Source organism: Triticum urartu, chromosome 3A (genome assembly GCF_056163025.1).
Source record: "Triticum urartu cultivar PI428250 chromosome 3A, HENAU_Tu73, whole genome shotgun sequence".
NCBI classification, from domain to species: Eukaryota; Viridiplantae; Streptophyta; class Magnoliopsida; order Poales; family Poaceae; genus Triticum; species Triticum urartu.
This window is the reverse complement of record NC_141875.1, coordinates 600048057-600064034: the sequence shown is the minus strand read 5'-3', so window position 1 is coordinate 600064034 and position 15978 is coordinate 600048057. Positions and strand designations below refer to the sequence as shown.

General features: G+C 47.7%; 1 pseudogene; it reads right to left on the bottom strand.

Annotated features, from left to right (window-relative positions):
* Positions 1-9827: 9827 nt before the first annotated feature.
* LOC125530024 (uncharacterized) lies at positions 9828-15496 on the bottom strand (annotated as a pseudogene).
* Between the last annotated feature and the right edge of the window lie 482 nt (positions 15497-15978).

The following is a 15978-nucleotide window of genomic DNA, read 5'->3' as shown; positions in this document are numbered from 1 at the left end:
ATCACTTTTCCTTTTGTACCGGTATCTCCATGAGCTACCGGAACTGATATGGTGCCATGACATCATTTTCAGATTCGTCGCCGTGGCACCCTTTCTTTCCACTACGGTGACAAATGCTTCATAATGTTCTTATCAACATTTTCATAAAAATCGCATAAACTTGTCCATGTCATCCGCATCATGATAACAACAATTAAAATGTTTAAATTATTGTTGCAATAAATTACTAAGGCATATGGGGATTTACCGGATTTGTTGTTTGTTATATCCGGCCCCATTTAAATTGGTTAGATGGTGTAGTTTTGTTATGCCTCACTTCTTGCCATGTTTAACAACATTTAATATTGTTGAGTACCTAACCGGGAGTGAACTAAATAATGGAATGTGGTGTTTTGTCAATATGCATCCCGATGCATATTGAGCTCCACTTAATTTGTAGTGTTGTTTGTGCACTTTGCCATGCCATGCCTCATTAAACCGGACATGCATCATACTTGGTTGTGCATCATGCCATGTTCATGTGGTGGTTGTTTACTATGTTGTGTGCTTCTTTCCGGTGTTGCTTCTTCGGGTTGGTTCCGATAACGTCGCGTTTGTGAGGACCCGTTCGACTACGTCCGTTTGTCTTCCTCATGGACTCGTTCTTCTTCCTTGCGGGATCTCAGGCAAGATGACCATACCCTCGAAATCACTTCTATCTTTGCTTCCTAGTTGCTCACTCTTTTGCTATGCCTATGCTACGATACCTACCACTTGCGTATCATGCCTCCCATATTGTGAAGCCAAGCCTCTAACCCACCTTGCCCTAGCAAACCGTTGTTTGCCTATGTTACCGCTTTGCTCAGCCCCTCTTATAGCATTGCTAATTGCAGGTGAAGATTGGAGTGTGTTCATTGTTGGAACATGGATATTTTGTTGGGATATCACAATATCTCTTATTTAACTAATGCATCTATATACTTGGTAAAGGGTGGAAGGCTCGTCCTTATGCCTGGTGTTTTGTTCCACTCTTGCCGCCCTAGTTTCTGTCATATCGGTGTTATGTTCCTGGATTTTGCATTCCTTGCGCGGTTGGGTAATAATGGGATCCCCTTGACAGTTCGCCTTGAATAAAACTCCTCCAGCAAGGCCCAACCTTGGTTTTACCATTCGCCACCTAGCCTTTTTCCCTTGGGAGTCGCGCATCCCGAGGGTCATCTTTATTTTAACCCCCCCGGGCCAGTGCTTGTCTAAGTGTTGGTCCAAACTAGAGCCCCTTGGAGCGCCACCTCGGGGAAACTCGAGGGCTGGTTTTAGTTGTACGGTTTGCTTATCCGGTGTTGCCCTGAGAACGAGATATGTGCAGCTCCTATCAGGATGTCGGCGCATCGGGTGGTCTTGCTGGACTTGTTTTACCATTGTCGAGGATGTCTTGTAACCGGGATTCCGAGCCTGATCGGGTCTTCTCGCTAGAAGGAATATCCTTCGTTGACCGTGAGAGCTTGTGATGGGCGAAGTTGGGACACCCCTGTAGGGATTTGAACTTTCGAAAGCCGTGCCCGCGGTTATGGGCAGATGGTAATTTGTTAATGTCCGGTTGTAGAAAACCTGAAGTTAACCTTAATTAAAATACATCAACCGCGTGTGTAACCGTGATGGTCTCTTTTCGGCGGAGTCCGGGAAGTGAACACGGTGTTGGAGTTATGCTTGATGTAGGTTGTTCTAGGATCACTTCTTGATCATAGTTATTCGACCGTGCTTTTGCCTTCTCTTCTCGCTCTCTTTTGCGATGTTAGCCACCAAATATGCTAGTCGCTTGCTGCAGCTCCACCTCATACCTCTTACCTTACCTATAAGCTTAAATAGTCTTGATCGCGAGGGTGTGAGATTGCTGAGTCCCCGTGACTCATAGATACTTCCAAAGCCAGTTTGCAGGTGCCGATGTTACCGAGCAGGTGATGCAACCAAGCTCAAGGAGGAGCTCGATGAAGATCTTGCCCTTTGTGTTGTTTCGTTCTAGTTGACCAGTAGTGGAGCCCAGTTGGGGTTGATCGGGGATCTGTGTAGCATTTGGGGTAGTCTTCTTTATTTTGGTTCCGTAGTCAGACCTTGAGTGTTTTTGGATGATGTAATGCTTTATTCATGTAATTGTGTGAAGTGGCGATTGTAAGCCAACTATGTATCTTTTCCCTGATGTATTGCATGGGTTGTGTGAAGATTACCTCACTTGCGACATTGCTTTCAATGCGGTTATGCCTCTAAGTCGTGCTTCAACACGTGGGAGATATAGCCGCATCGAGGGCGTTACACAATCCTCTCTATGCCAGCCTGTCTGAAGTCCACACCATGTTCTTGGGAGCCAGCCAAGTGAAGTCTTTGCACCTGCGAGGTGCCCTTTCTCTCTAGATGAAGCTCTCTCCTTGATCGTGCTCTCTTCCCAAGAACTTGCTTTCATAAGCCGATCGTACTGAGTAGACACTGAAGGCTCCCACACCCAACGAACCGAATCAACAACTCTAGGCCGAAGTTGGATCATAGTCAATCTGTCCCATAACACATGAGGAATTCAACCAACTTTGCCGGAGAGAGGTGTGAGCCAAGGCCCCTCCCCCAGGAACCTCCCAAAGCATCATCCACCATTCTTGAAGCCCTCGGACGCGGCTTGATCTTGGCGTAAACAAGTGGCACAATTTTCTCGATCATACATCCCTCTAGCCATTGCTCCTCCTACAAAAAAATTGGAGTTGTCGTCCCCCAAATCCATGAAAACAGTTGATTGGCATAGTTGCATAGATTCCAGTGGTGTCGTAAAGTCGAACGGCACCACATGTCTCATGTCATGGCTCCCCTTAAGACATAATCATTGCGCCCTCATGGCGACATTGAGACACCTCAAGTTGGGCAATTCTAGGCCAACAACCCACTTCGGTTGACAAATAACCTCCCAGCGCACTGGGCACCCCTCGCATCCGAGGCACCTGCCCACAAAAAACAACGGCATATCCTGATGATCTTTGTCAGCACCTTGGGGGGGATCCAAAGCCAACATGGATAGGCATTTCAAATAGAACTGCCTGCAGAAGGTTTAGGCGCCCAACCTTGTCAAGAGTGGAGGCGCACCAATTTGGCAACTTCCCAGCGATCCCCATCGACGATCTCCTAAAATTGTGTGTCGTATGGTTTCTTGATCGTCAATGGTACACCCAAATATTTTATAGGAAAAGTCTCTGTCAATGACCAGAGTGAGCGCCAAGACCGGATTCAAACCACAAGTCGGCCCAGAAGACAGCCTCGCCCACCGGCTCGGCTTGCCGACCCAGAATGGGCCCGTTAAGAGTTGTACTTATACCTGTAAGCGATAAGATTCGAGCGGCGGCTGGCAAACGGCTAGGTAGCGTGTGAGTGCGTGACTTGTAACCAGGGTCTCCTTCCTCCTTCCCCCAACACTTCTCCTTGTATTGGAGATGAATCCTTGAGATGCCCTAACAATCTGGTATGAGAGACGCCCTTCCCCTCCCCACCCTTCCGCTCTGGAGTTTCCCGGCCACCGCCATCGCACGCGTCTCGCTAACGGGCAGCAAGCAGAAGCCATGGAGAAAATTTCTCCTGAGACGAAGGCGATCTACGAGCTCCTTTGCGCTGACTTCGACGCCACCCTGTCCAAGACCACGGCGGAGCGCAGCGAGGAGATGACGGCGGCCTTCGCCAAGTTGGACTCCAAGCTGGACCAGCTCTCCGGCCACATCGACGACGTTAAGCTCACCATCGGTGTCGATCTGGACGAGCTACGGGGCGAGATCGGTACCGAGTGAGGCGCTGCGTCGTTCCCGCCCGCGCCTCCTTCTCCACGTGCAGCCCCGGCACCCGCGCGCGTTCGACCACCGAGAAACGGCTCCAGCGGTTCTGACGGATTTCGCTCTGAAGTTGAACAATGGAATTTAGGTCCAAAATATGTGCCTCCACCTGTTCGAGGTACGACTGCAGATCCGTTCCATTCGAATCAGATTATTAGTGTTGGTGAAGGATTCATGCCGTATCAGTTGGATGGCATGAGTTTTGGTCCTCGAATTGAGCTTTCGCGATTCGATGGGTCTAACCCCAAGTTGTGGCAGTCTCACTGCGAAGGTTATTTCCAGTTTTGGAACACACCACAAACCCAGTGGATTCTTTTTGCTTCTGCTTTGTTTGAAGGAACAACGACATGTTGGCTTGAATCGGTGCAACGTCGTGCCCCAAACATATCCTGGACAGAATTCTGCGAATTGCTGTAATCCCGTTTTGGTCGCAATAAACATCAGAACATTCTGAGGCAGTTGTTTCATGTTCATCAGACTAGCACTGTGGAGGAGTATGTTGAACGTTTTTCAGAGCTGTATGATCAACTGACTGCTTGTGAAACAGATCCCAATCCTGTGCATTATGTGACAAGGTTCATGGAGGGACTGATACCATCAGTCAGGCTTATTGTGGGAATATAGCAACCAGCCGACCTGGACTCCGCTTATGCTTTGGGACTGTTGTCTGAAGAATTGAGCGAAAATTCAGTTGGATCAGTTTCCAGTAAACGCAGCACACCTTCTTCTAGTCGAACTTCTGTCAGTAAACCAGTGGAGGACAAACGTCCAACTAACACACATCGCTTGACTTCCACTGATGATCGATGGTCTGCTCTTCGTGCTTACTGAAAATCCAAGGGCATGTGCTTCATCTGTGGGGAGCGCTGGGGTCGAGACCATCGCTGCAAGCAAGAGGAGCAACTGCACGTGGTACAAGAGATGCTGGACTATGTTCAGAGCATGCCTTCAGAACAAAGCGACTCAGATGATTCTGTTTCCGGTGAAGCTAATGCGATAAGTATTTTAGCTGCGGCAATGGGAGACGTAACAGCTCCAGCAACAACTACAATGAAATTGAAAGTGCAACTGCGAGGGAGATCTCTGGTTTTCTTAGTGGATTCAGGAAGTACCCACACATTCCTAGATGCTGCAGCTGCATTCACTGTTAAAGGGATCACTCAGATTCCTGTGACCATGGTCAAAGAAGCTAATGGCAGTATGGTTCCCGGCAATCAGCAATTGTTAAAAGGACTTTGGTCTTGTGCTGGACATGAATTCACCAGCACTTTTAAGGTGTTTCCCCTAGGATCTTATGATGGAATATTGGGATTGGATAGGCTGGCTGCACACAGCCCCATGCAAGTGGACTGGGCCGCTCATTGGATGTCATTTCATCTAGAGAACAAACTGGTCACACTGCTAGGTCAAGATGCTGCTCCACAAATGCTTGCTCCTGTGGAATTATCTGCTTTACTGGTGACTGAAACTCCTTCTTTAACTGATGTCCCTCCTGAAGTTCAAGAAATATTGCAAAATTTTGCTCCTGTGTTTGAGGATCCCACTGGTCTTCCTCCAAGAAGGAAATATGACCACACTATTCCATTGGTCCCTGCTGCATAACCAGTATACAATAGACCCTACAGAATTTCCCCTGCTCTAAAGGATGAAATGGAGAAACGGGTCAAAGATATGCTAGCATCTGGCATTATCAGACCCAGCAACAATGCTTTTTCCTCTCCAATGATTATGGTTCAAAAAAAGGATAAAACCTGGAGGCCAGTTTTTGATTACAGAAAGCTGAATACTATCACAGTGAAGAGCAAATATCCAATCCCCATTATTGATGAACTACTTGATGAAGTAGCAGGTGTTAAATGGTTTTCTAAGTTAGACCTTAGATCTAGATACCATCAGATCAGACTAGCACTTGGAGAGGAACATAAAACTGCTTTTCAAACACATTTTGGGCATTTTGAATTTCTAGTACTTTCCTTTGGCCTTACCGGAGGGCCCAACACTTCCAATTTTGGAATGAATGATACCTTGGCCCCCCTCATCAGGAAGAATGTCCTGGTTTTCTTTGATGATATCTTAATTTTCAGTGTTTCTTATGAATTGCACCTGCAACATTTAGCTGAGGTATTGAAATTACTGCTCCAACATCAGTGGAAAGTCAAGCTATCTAAATGTGCTTTTCCTCAGAGTCAGATTGCTTATCTAGGGCATATTATCAGTGGCCAAGGGGTTGCTACTGATCGTTCTAAAATTACTGCTATCCAGGACTGGCCAGTGCCTCAATCTACTAAGGAGGTGAGAGGATTTCTGGGTCTTGCTAGTTACTACAGGAAATTCATTGCCCACTATGGTATGATCAGCGAGCCATTAACAAATTTGTTAAAGAAAGGGGTACCCTTCCATTGGACTCAGAATGAACAACAAGCTTTTCTGAATTTGAAGCAAGCTCTGATTTCAGCTCCTGTACTAGCATTACCAGATTTCACTCAAAAGTTTGTAGTAGAAACTGATGCATGTGATGTTGGAGTTGGCGCAGTGCTGATGCAAAAAGGGCATCCTATTGCTTATGTTAGTAAAGCGCCAGGACCCAGAAATCAAACACTGTCAGTCTATGAAAAAGAATATTTGGCAATTCTGTTGGTAGTAGAGCAATCGAGACAATACTTGCAATTTTCAGAGTTTGTTATCAAAACTGACCAACGCAGTCTAGCTTGCCTATCTGAGCAGAGGTTACACACAAGATGGCAACAGAAAGCATTTACTAAACTACTGGGACTGCAATATTCCATTTAATACAAAAAGGGAGTAGAAAACAGTGCTGCTGATTCTCTGTCGAGGAGACCTGCTACTTCAGTTGATATACTGCCAGAACTACATCACATCTCCTCAGCACAACCTGCCTGGCTGGAGGAAATCATGCAAAGTTATCTTAATGATCCAGTTGCATCTGAATTGATACTTCAACTGGCAGTGACCCCTACAGCTAGTGACAAGTTCTCTCTCAAAGCTGGTATTCTGAAACAAGGCAAGTGTGTTTGGATTGGCAGTGACCCTGCACTCCACAACAAAAATTGTGCTGCATTTCATGACAGTCCCTTGGGTGGACACTCTGGTTTTCCTGTTACTTACAAACGAATCAAGAAGATGTTCAGATGGAAGGGATGAGAGGTGACATCAAGAAGCATGTGCAGCAGTGCATCACCTGCCAACAAGCTAAACCAGAAAGAATACCTTACCCTGGATTACTCCAGCCATTACCGGTTCCTTCTCTTCTTTGGGAAACGGATGAAACTATGGATTTTGTGGAGGGTTTACCTACCTCAGGTCATTACAATTGCCTGCTAGTTATCATTGATAAGCTATCTAAGTACGGGCACTTTATTCCTCTGCACCATCCATTTTCAGCTGAAATGTTTGCTGAAGCATTTCTAAATTGTGTGTGCAAACTGCATGGTATGCCTCTTTCAATTGTCTCTGACCACGATCGGATTTTCACCAGCAAATTCTGGAGCGAGCTCTTTCAAAAGTGTGGTATCCTGCTACGCATGAGTTCAGCTCGTCACCCCCAGTCTGATGGCCAAATCGAGCGTGTGAATCAATAGGTGGAATGTTTCCTTCGCTGTTTTGTCAGTGGACATCCATCTCGCTGGGCAAAATGGATTCCTTTGTGTGAGTATTGGTACAACACCAACTAGCATTCAGCCAATTGGAAAACTCCGTTTGAAATAATCTACGGCCACAACCAACGCCATTTTGGCCTTGCTCCTGATGACACAATTCAGTCAGTTGACTTGCAGCAATGGCTTTCTGATCGCTCGGTTGACATGGATTCAGTTAAGAAACACCTGTTACGAGCTTAGCAGCGCATGAAAAGTCAGGCTGATAAGCATCGATCAAATTGTGAGTTCGCGGTGGGAGATAAGGTGTTTCTCAAGCTCCAACCTTATCTCCAGTCTTCGGTGGCTCCACGGGCAAATCACAAATTGGCGTTCAAATTCTACGGGCCATTTGAAATGCTGGAGCGCATTGGCAAAGTGGTATACATGCTAGCATTACTAGCGACCAGTAAGGTTCATCCGGTTTTCCATGTTTCCCTGCTCAAGAAGGTGCTAGCCCCTCATCACCCAGTTCTACCTCTACTTCCTTCCCCTGAAGACCAGTTCCAGTTTCCTGAACAAGTGCTACAACAAAGAGTGGTACGTCGTGGCGCTGATTCGGTTGTTCAAGTACTGATCAAGTGGAACTCAACCCCGGTGGATCTGGCTACTTGGGAGGACAAGATTGCGCTGAAACAGAGGTTTCCGCGAGCACCAGCTTGGGGGCAAGCCGTTTCTAAGGAAGGAGGGATTGTTAGCGACCAGAGCGAGCGCCAAGAACAGATTCAAACCACAAGCCAGCCCAGAAGGCAGCCTCGCCCACCGGCTCGGCTTGCCAGCCCAGAATGGGCCCGTTAAGAGTTGTACTTATACCTGTAAGCGATAAGATTCGAGCGGTGGCTGGCAAACGGCTAGGTAGCGTGTGAGTGCGTGACTTGTAAGCAGGGTCTCCTTGCTCCTTCCCCCAACACTTCTCCTTGTATTCGAATTCGCCATGAAATTGGAGATGAATCCTTGAGATGCCCTAACAGTCTCCACTTTACATTCCATCCCATCGTGGATTAAGCTCACCCGATCTTTAGAGCAGCAGATAGGGATAGCGTTACACTTCGCTGGGTTGATTCGCAAACCTGAACATCACCGAAGTCTGGAAGGATTGTCGCGCAAACGCCGACATCACTAGGCTCTGACTTGAGAAATATCATCACAACATTTGCGAAGAATGATAACCAATGGGATAATCCCCTCCTTGCCAAAGGGGCCAGCAATCCGTGAGTCGCTGTGAACTTGAACGAGTGCTCGAGGCCTTCCATCACTAATAAGAAGAGCAATGGCGAGAGGGAATCTCCTTGCCGAAGACCCGGCCCGACCATTGTGTAACTTGTGCGCAGGGATGCAGTTGACCAAAATCCATGTAGTTTATGTTGATAGTAATCCACAGATCCACGAGACCCACCTCAGGTCAAACCTATCTTGACAAGAACCTGTAGAAGGAATGCCCAGCCAACCGTATCAAAAGCTTTTTATATGTGAATCTTGATCAAGCATGCCAGCATGCAAATGGCATGTAGCCGACGGGCAGTAGCTTGCACGACCATGAAATTGTTTTGAAGTGCACGGCCCCTGATGGACGCGCTCTGGTGGGATTCGATGAGGAGAGGCAGCTCCAGCACAACCGGATTCGCAAGTGCCTTCACGATGATGTGCGCCGCCCCACGGATCAAGCAAATTGGTTGAAAGTCCTTTAAATCCACGACACCAACCTTTTTGGGTAGAAGGGTGACGAGCGAGTTATTGATCGTAGGCAGCCCACGAGTATCTCCACGAGCGAAGGCCTCAACCACGTGCATGGTCTAGAGATGCTCCAACTCTTCGATAGTGATCGGTGGGTCGCAACTGAGAGCATGGTTCAATTCTTCAGGGCGTAGTGCATGCATGAAGGCATTGATGATGACTATCGTGCTTGGTGCGCCGATGGTTTAGGCGTTTGGCTGAGTATCTAGAACACCTTTCGAAGAAATTTCTCAAGTTTCCCTAATACCACTTGTGTTTTCTTTTAAAATATGTCTGCGTGATGACCATCATAGCAACGATCAGCTCTTCACATACAATGATATTAATTAGCAAATAAATATCAAGTTCTCTTATTTTTCTGAGAGGAGCTTGCAGACGTAGAGGAGCATGCGCGGGCAAAGTCAAATTGCCAAGGGAGAGAGCATACACAACCGGTGGTGGCGTGCAGCCAGACAACCGACTCTATCTTCTCTGCTCTCTCCTTGCCCGCGAGCAGAACTGAAGGCCCTGTCACGTGACGAAAGCCGCGCACCCTTCGTGCGTTGCACAACACACAACAGTGTCGATGGAGTATAATATCGGAAACAGAAGTACATATGCTGAATCGCTATCTCTCTACAAACAACACAGGTACAACCAAGGTTCTCCAACAAATTGTTTTGGTAAAAGTTACTTTTACAAAGTACTCAGAATGCGGAAATTAAAGATACATGCATGCCACGTCGCCCAAACACACAAGTGTAGTGTTCTTCGGGCAACAGTATACAACACAGCAGCTGATTTAACGAACGACAAACTAAAATGTTCGGAAAGGTAAAAACGACAACCTAAAATTAATGGATAGGGTAGTCAATCGATCCGGTGGACGGACCGTGTCAGTTGAAGCCAGTGAGGTCCAGTGTGGTCTCGTCATCGGACGTCTGGAACTCCCTCGGGGCCATCTGGACCACGTCTTCGTCCTGATCACTGCTGCCACCGGCGCTGCTGCTGCCCGTCTCGCTGCCGTAGTAGCCGCCACCGAGGTACTGAGGGAGCGGGAACAATTTCAGGTTCGTGCATGCAGCAAGCATGCGTCCCTGGGCACTAACCATCTGAGGAAATGCAGGCTCTGGTCCATGGTGCAGCAGGTTGTTGTTGCTGTAGGTCGGGAGGGAGGCTGGGTAGTAGTATCGCTCCAGCATCTCGCCGCTGTCGGCGTTGAGGTCCGGCAAGGGCGCTCTCAGGTTCGTCATCCCTGCTTGGGACGATGACCCGGCCGCGTTGGCTGGGTGGAGGTACTGACCCATCCCCGGTGGGTTGGAGACGGCCAGCATTGCAGCGGCATTTGGAAAAACCTGGCCGTCATACCCGTGGCCGGACGACGGAGACAGTGGAGCCACGTTCTCGTCAGCCATCATTTTGTCGCGGATGTACTCCTCGAGGAGGGTGAACTGCCCCGGGGCGGCTTGTTGGCTTGTCTTCTTCTTTTGACGGCGCTTGGACTTGAGGCTCCGCTTTGTCGCGTTCCAGTGGTTCTTGATGGCGTTCTCCGACCGGCCAGGGAGGCACCTCGCGATCGTCGACCAACGGTTTCCGTGGATCTTGTGCGCGTGGATCAGCAGTATGTCGTCCGCCTCAGTCCAGATGTGGTCCTTCTGGAATGTGATTATGTGAAGCAAAGTTAGTGCATGCCTCCGGATGATTGGCACAATCAAGTGTAATTTAATTGAATATCATACTGGAAATAGTGATAGTATATTGGATCAGACATGCTGCTGATCGACGTGGCAGTTTTTTAAAGGCGCCTTATTTTGTACAAATAAATTGCGTCGCTGAATCCTCGCAACAAAGCCCAATGATATATACAGACATCTGAAGCTTGGCTAGGCTAGAATAGCCTGGCTGAAACTTTAATAGCATCACGAAAGAGCGACAAATATTCACTACAAATTGAGCGGCTTTTTCCGAACGTCTTGAGTGGACAAGGTCCTCCAGCAATTCATATGGTGGAGATGAATTGGTCATGTCTACAAGGAAAGCTGTGCTAAAACCATGTATGATGCTTGGTTAATTAGAAGGAAAAAATGCCGAAAACAAAGACAATAAGCCACCACGCCGCAAAACTAGATCCGGAGGACCGCCATATGAAGCGCATGAACTGGCTGACCCGGCTAATCATATAATACACATAAAATATGGTGTACCACCATTGACACACGTCCCATTCATCAGCCATCGCACCCACAATCCGACGACGACTCTAGAAACTTGTGTGACATTCAAGGTATATTGAAAGTTCAAAATTGGCATGTATAAACTATGAGCGCAATTAATTGGTTCATACTAAAAAAACTCCAAATTGCGGTCCTAACAAAAATATGAGACCCCCCTCCCCCAGCCCCCCACACACATCCTATATACTTAAGAAGTTCACCCCCACTACTTGATTTATCTCAACATGCAGCATAGACACCTCAGCATCCAATCACACCAAGCCACGTCACATCTTCTCTGCACTTGCATGCACCACCGTTTGTCTCCTATCCCCATATTGTCCCGCAATAAACCATTACTCTGCCATGTTCTCTTAGCTAGCCTTTCCGCTTCCTCTCCCCTCTGAGTAATAAAACCTCCACCACCGGCCATGGTTACTCCTGAAGCACAAAAATATAGCAACGCCGTGGCCTACTCCTTATCCCGTGTCCACTGCATCTCTCAGGATCTGCCGTGTCCTTCTCTGCTTACGGCGCCGGCTGCCTCGTGGCCCACGGGCCTCCTTCCTTCCTTGTGCACCTTGCCGACGACCTACGGACGCGCCACGCCACGCCATCGACCTACCACTGCGGAGGAGGCGTTGTGTGGGCCCACACAAGTCGGGATAGCGCCGCCATCTGGCCCTCCCCTCTCCGACCTCTGCGGCCTCTACCTCGACCGGATCCAGGCTGCTCGCCGCGGCCTCCAGCCCCAGCTCCTTCGCCTCCCCGGCCTTGCCCGTCTCCGTGCATCCCCTAAAGCTCCTGCCACCGCTGTGAGCTCAACTCAGGATGCTGCCCTGCGCAAGGCTGGATGCTTCGTTTCCTGACGCTTTGTTTGTGCTCCTCCCGTACAGGTGTTGCGGTGCTGGATCCACCATCTACGTACCCTTCCCTTCGACTGCATTTGTGTTTCTCCTCCCCTTCCCTCCTCATGTCTCACCAGAGTTATCTAAAGTTCTAAACACTCTTATATTTCTTTACAGAGGGAGTATATTTCAGCCTGATCCGTGCTCCGCTGCATGCACCGATGAGGCACATACTTCACATCCAGATCTGCAAGACGATAGGGAAAACGTGGCATCGAGGATTCAACATTCAGGGAACGCACACGCACCAGAAGTCACAAGCGGAAGCTCTACCCATGACCCCTCTTGCCGCTGATCTCGGCCACACGAGGAGCTCTTTGAACATGGTGAGACTGACAATGAAGACCTCTGTCTGCTATGTATATATCTCATCCTCAAATCTCTGAAGTAGTGCAGTTTTCCGTTTTCTTGGTCATTTGCATGTCAACATAGGTATTAGCGTTAGATTCTTTTTAGATGCATTCACATTTACATGTTGGATGATAGAAGCAATCGTACGTACTGCCACATTGATATATTGTGCTTTGCTAGATTTTCACTAGGATGTGGAGTTTCTGTATCTTGGATGCATGTCAGTGGTGGGATGCAGCTACCAGTCCATCGCTTGATTTCCTGTCCTACTGGGTCTTGAATCTCGATGCATGTCATCTCGGCCTCACTTAAATTTGATGATGCATGAACCATGGGCAGCGACGACGAAGCACCTTCTGAATAATGAATCCTCTACGAAGCGGTTCGGTTTTGGCATACAATTTCTCCTTTTCAGTTCTGGTTGAATGGTAAAAATATATATGCTCATATTTAATTGTACTTTTGAAAGAATTTTCAATTGTTTTAATGGTCTAGGCCTTCTATGAAGTGATATTGTGATCACATTGATTTGAGTCTCTGCAGAAGGGGTTCATAGGGAAAATAACTCTTGCTATCTTATAACAGGTCTGCATTTTTCACAAGTTACCTAAATCTTTTCCATCCTCATATCTCGGTTATACATTTTACAATTTTTTGGGTGGAGGCATGTATTTCACTTTCAAGAAATGGTTTTGATTCTGGCCATTCCTGCCTCCTTACTATCTTTATATTTTCCTTTGATATTAAATCAAGATTCAACAAATGTTTGTATTTGCCAGAATTTGGAAGGAAGAATTAATAAAGAAGTCAAATAACCCGATTTATGTGGTACGTGTTTTGTGATTGGATGTTATGATTTTTCAGATGTACGTGACTGGTAAACAAATCTTCCCCTTCAAGTATGTTATACATTAGTGTATATGTATATCTTTTTCGCGAATACTCAAGAACTTGGGTATCTTTCATTGATAGTATGGAGAGTGTACAAGAGCCCTAACGCTAGCTCCCAACAAGGAGTAAGATAGGGGGTTACATTGGAGAGAGTACAATGCCATAGGGATACTACCCTGACAAGGTGTTGTCCAAGCCAATGTTGCCCGCGGCGGCCCACAGGCGGTCTTCGTCGATGACGAGGCGAATCAGGAACAGAAGGGTGGGGGTTTCACTGTCGAAGACGATGACATTCGGTGTTTCCATATGAGCGCCAAGAAGAAGCAGGGAGGAGATCCCTTTGCAAGCTGATGGAGGTGCCGCTGCGCAACTGGCAAACTACCAATCTTGGAACCAACCGTCTCCCAGCCGCGGCGCAAAGGTGCATCTATATATGTATATTATGTATATCAAAGTTGACAAAAGCAATTCTGCTATATTCCACCGGCGTCAACAATACTTTTTTTGGATCTGTTTGTGCACAAGTTCATTCAAGAATGTCACAAATAGGTTTGTTCTCCGTATCTGTGTTCAGTTTCTCCTTAGCAATTATCACCTTGAGAGATTTGTTGTCTTTGCATTTTTTTTGAACCTTGCTGCACACAAGCTCTTACTGTTACTGGGATTACTCTTTTAGGTCTGGAAGTACAATTATTTGTATCGAGCATAGCATATTTACTTCGTGTGATCATCTTTCCAGTTAGCTTCAAATAAGACATTTTATTCATACATACATCTCGCAACAACGCGCGGGGTGTTATCTAGTTCATACTATGTTTCGCCCCCATCCCCCGCCCCACCCCACTTTTAATTGGATCCTGAAATTCCTACTATGCCCCTTCTGTCCTCTCAAAGCAGTCCACTGAAACTTGCGCGATTTTCAGACGCTAGCTTGTGCATCTGCAATTCTACAAAAAAAATGGTATAGAACTAATGTTTGGCAATTATCTCCCCCAAATCTCTTCACAAGAGCCACGGACAGAATTACTCATGCGAACAATTAGTGGCCTTGATAAAATTGGCGCAATTAATAATGATTAAAATAAAGGCATGCAGCATGGCGAACTATTCATTCCTCACTTAATACCCACTTCCGAATTGTACGACCAAAAGTTCAGCATGCTTCGAACGTAGTAAAAACTAAACTAAAACAAGACTTCCGAATCATATAGATCCATGGAAGATTTCGGCTAATTAGAATCAAATCAAGACTATAAGCTGCGATGATGCATCACCTTGATGCCGGGGCGCACGTGATTTGTCCATCGCTCACGGCACTGCTTGCCGATCCGTCCCGGGAGGTGCTTGGAAATGGTCGCCCACTTGTGCTCTCCATGCTCATCTACCAATCTCCTGAGAAGTCTGCAAACAAAAGAAAGCACATTGATCAATTAAAGGAGAACAACATGCATGCCGCGAGATCAATCTGCTCAAAAAACAAATCAGATTCAGAGGTTTCACGTACTCGTCCTCTTCATCCGTCCACGGTCCTCTGGACGGCGTCGCCCTGGCGTTCCTGGAGGCAGGTGTCTGTCGCCGGACCACGGGGATCTCCACCGGGACGGCCTCAGCGCCATAACCAGCGGCCGCGTGGGTCCCCGCCGGCATGATGAAGGTGGAGGGAGGCATGCCGAAGCCGGAAACGAGAAACCCCGTGTCGGGGAATCCGCCCGAAGCGTTACCAGCTTGCTGGTAGTGGGGAAAACCATGGGCAGAGCTCATACTGTACCTTTCGAACCTCCCGTACGCGTCCGCCGACATGGCCGCGGCCGCCGCCAGCTCCTGGCTCAAAAGCATGTCACGCAACGACGCCATCCGCTCGGCCGGAGGTCGGAAGGAAGGGGGGAGCTGCGAAGGGGATGGAATTTCGGGGGAATTGAGCGAGAGAGAGGAAGTGTCTGACACAGGGGAGAAGGCAAGTCGCTGTCGAGACGAAGATCCAGGGACCCGCATCATATAGAGGAGGAAGTGCCGCCTCAGCCTTTAATTTCCGGGCCCACTTCCATCCGACGGTGGGAAACCTTCATAAAATATGACGTTCAAAGTACACATATTCCACAGCGGCTCACCGGAGCAGCGAAGATCGGCCCTTGGATCCCATCTCTGTCTCTGTCGCCCATGTAGACCAAGCGTACAAGTTTCTCAGGAGTCAGTTGTTGCGCAGTGGGGCCCGGGCTGTCGGTTACATCTCACTCGAGCAAGCAAGAGCCAGTTTGGATGACGAGTTTGTTACAGCTGACAGGGAGGCGCTGCTCCATACAAACTTCCAAATATAGATATGTCCGTATGCGCATAAATGGCTCTTGCCAGTAAGATCCCAGTGAAAACTTTTTCCAGTGGAATTCTTTTTTTTTGTCAATTTGAGATTGCTTTTTCG